Raw genomic sequence first — 4,000 nt, 5'->3', positions numbered from 1 at the left:
ACTCTTTCTTATGTTTTCTATTCTTATTTATGGATTAATACAATATCGATATGGGTACAGATGGGGAACTACCCTTTCATTCCTTAGGGGCATTTCATCACTGAAGGATTATATACATTAATTGGATCATAGGGAAAATCTTAGGGTATGTACAAGTGTTACATTGAGGTCACCGTTTAGGGTGATCTAGATACCTTGGTGTGAAAGCTTTCACAGGGCTTTGTCTTCCTAAAATTAGTGTATCGAATCTAAAGTTAGTTTTTATCCGAGGTGCACTAACTTTCTTTAGATTGGCAAGAGATTAGCCCCATGGCTGGGAAAGACAAGATGTTAACTCTGGGGGTTGTGCTTTTTTTTTACCTCTCCTCCCCCCACTACCACTCCTGATTGGGCTATTTTTAACCCGCAACCAGCCCACCCTAGGACTGGGCAGCCCCCATTCTCCCTGTGGGACCTGCCAACCCTCCAAAGCAGTACAAAACAAAACCAAAAAACTTATGTATTTAGTTTAGGCCAAATATAAGTAAGAAATTACATTAAAAAATTCCATTTAACTGTCAGTTTTTAGTTTGTTTCAGATGAATCTATTGACAGAATGAATCCAATTTCAAATAATTTCATATCTGCCATACTCCAATTATCAGTGAATTTACTGTTGATTGAAAATTTCACCAGCGGTATTTGTTATGGGTGTGTACTCTATTTCAAGGTGAAAACTAGGCTTTAGTTTGACATTTTAAATCCCTTGAGAAAATTTCTGAAATTTGTTTTAATGTACGTTTCTATGTACCATTAATGATACAGGTAACAGCAAGCATGAGCTTGCATATGAATAAGGAAAACCATAACTTTTTCTTATTTATTATAGTTTTCTCTGTGCTAACATATCCTCACACTACATTAGTATTAATGGATGACAACCAACTAGAATTATTCACTGTAAAATATATACTAAGATACTAAACAACAGTAGAACTTTTAAAATTACATTTCTACTTTTGCATTTAAATTAAAATTTAATACTAAACCATCATAAGGCTTTCAAAATATTTCCTTTTTTTTTTTAATTATTCCAAGGATCAGTGTTGGTTGGCATATTTGTTAACAGTAACCATGATGAAGTTATTGACTATTAACGTGGATGTCAATGTTTTAATTATTTATGCTGTTAAGGGTTCCCAGAAGTAGAGTAAAGAACCTGAGTTATAATATCCTGTATTTCTAATAGCTTCTGTACTCTTTTTAACCTAACTCAGTTGTGAATGCCAGGAATGGCCTTCTTAGGGCCTTGTTACACATTACACTGTAGCTGCTCAAATGTTGACCAGTATTAGTTTCAACCAATACTGAGTTTGAAAAAATTAGCTTGAGTTTGGAGCCGTCACATGTTCAGGCCAGCAGCAGGGGCCTGGAAGACTGAAAAGGAAGAATCCCAACCCCCCACTCCTATTCCAGACCCCCCCCCTTCCAGGGCTCCGCTGCTGTCCAAGGTTTCATACTGCCCCCCGCTGCCCTCAAGGCTTCCCTTCCACTGCTTACTTGTGGCTGTCCATGTTGTTTGTTTTGGGAGAGCAAGCATACAAGGATTAACCTGCTTGCCTGCCCCGCTCTGCTATTGCTCCTGGGCTGCTGCTCTTCTCTGGGCTGTGATAGATTTGGCACACTGGGTAGGGCAGTGTGAGGCTGTGGGGCAGCTGTGCCCAGAGAGTAGCAGTGGTGGTGGCAGTGGTCAGGCAGGCAGATTAACCCTTCCCTGCCTGCTCTGCTTGGACAGACAATGCAGGCACCCACAAGTAATTGAGAGTGGGTGGTCCGGGAGCCAGGCATGGCAGTGAGCAGGGATCTGGGGTTGGGGGGTGGGGGGGGATGGAGCAATATGCCTGATCTGAACAGCAGGGGATCGGGTGGCGGGGGAAGCTAATGCATGTTTACACTAACATGCTACACATTAGTATAACACAAGCTGGGTAACACTAATCAGAGATAAATCTAGGTGGGAGTTACATAACTTTAAATTGCCTAAGTACTTAAAAACCAGTTTCAGGTGTGGCCAATCCAGAGGTTAAGAGTTCCAGGAGCCACTTAAAATCAATGTGTAGCCAAGGCTCTTAAATTTTTCCTCCAGTAATTTTCTTATGACTGACTTTAGAAAACTGCCATTGTTTTGGCTTGATTCTTTCCTCTGAACCTCATAAATTACCCTATAAAATTTAAAGGATCTCAGACTTATTCTCTCACTTCAGAAAATGTAACTGTGTCTTCCAGGCTGGTCTTACAATATCGTCTTGGGCCTTTACTCTGAAAGGAGTTGTGGCATAGGAGCCTCATCTTTCAGAATTCCTTATAGGAGTAGGGTCTAATGTTTCACACCTCTACATACATAGACTGTCTCTCTCTTACTTTAATAAAAATGAACTATCAACTTCAACTGCTTCCTTTTTTTCTTTTTCTGCCCACCTCCCCCATGTATTTCCATTATGGGGAGTCTTAATCTCTAGATTTCAAAATTAACAAAACTGAGTTGAAATAATAAAGAGTAATTACTAACTGGAAGTTAGCAAATATGCATTAATCTGAAAAAATTCACAACAAAATAACTTGCTGTATTAAATGAACTAAATGAACTAAAGTAAGGATGTTCCCCTGCTGCCAAATTGCTGGACCTGTAGGTAGCCCAGTGAACCAGATAGTATGGTCCCACATGCTAAATTGGGCATACAGGACTGGGAATGTATGAGGCACAAGGGACCAGGGTGGCATGAGGCCAGACCCTGGGCTTGCAGGGCTGGACTGATGTGGGGCCTCATCTGGGATTGGGGGGCCAGGCTGAGGCAGTGCAAGGCCTGATCCAGGCACAAAGGGTCCAACCCTGCATGGGATTCAGTCCATGGATCATTCCTGTGCTGGTCATCTGGCCCATGGGGCCAAAAGATTGAGTGCCACTGTACTAAAGTATTTTGTTTAGGTTTTACAGCTATAGAAATGCTCACAGGAAGGGATTATGACTAGTCCTTGAAAAGTGCATGGTATAGGGAAGGTACAAAGAACTTCCCACATACTTGCTGATGCCACTACAGTCCAGTGCAGTCCCTATACTTAGGGAAGTGTTGGAACTCTTTCCTATGTATAACCTCATGTGTGCCCAAGATTAAAGTCTGCCCCACCCCTGTACCAGCCTGCAGTATTTACTTATTTGCCAAGTGTCACACACATAGGTGCAGCTGTCTTCTATTCAGCATTCTGTCTCAGGTATAATGTTGGAAGGGCTGGAGGGTTTGCTCTATTGGCTAGAATGGGCAGAGAAGCATGTGTTTTCGGGGGTAAAGGTGGAGTCTTAAAGTATTAGGGTGTTGACTGGGGAGTCTGTTGCTCTTTTCTTGTGGGTGGTTTGACTGTTATTGTAAGTCACTCAGAGCCTTTCTGGGTACAGTAGGATGTAAATCATAGATTCATAGATTGTAAGGCCGGAAGTGGCTTGGAAGATCATCGGGTCCAGCCCGCTGTACCAAGCAGGAAAGATAACTGGGGGTCAAGTGACCCCAGCAAGGTGACTGTCTAGTCTCCTTTTGAAGATTTCCAGTGTAGGTGATTTCACCACCTCTGGAGGGAGCTTTTTCCACAGTCCGGACACCATAACTGTGAAGAAGTTTTAATCTAAATGATAATGATGTTGATAACTGATACAAGAAGATCCTACTCCCCTTTTCACCAAAAAACTCAACAATACCATCAAATCATTTCCATCAAGACTACAAGAAAAACTACAGACCTTGATCCCCCCGCTACCTAACCCAGGGACTTTTTACATGCTCCCTAAAATCCACAAACAAGGGAACCCTGGCAGACCTATCATATCCAACCATGGGACACTAACTGAGGAAATATCAGGTTTTGTTGAATCCATCCTAAAACCGCTTGTCACCCACAGAGCAAGTTTTGTCCAAGACACCACAGACTTGCTACGGAAACTTAAAAACATAGACCACCTTCCCAGCAACAC

Source organism: Alligator sinensis, unplaced genomic scaffold, assembly GCF_000455745.1.
Source record: "Alligator sinensis unplaced genomic scaffold, ASM45574v1 scaffold240_1, whole genome shotgun sequence".
NCBI classification, from domain to species: Eukaryota; Metazoa; Chordata; order Crocodylia; family Alligatoridae; genus Alligator; species Alligator sinensis.
This window is presented reverse-complemented; position numbering follows the sequence as displayed.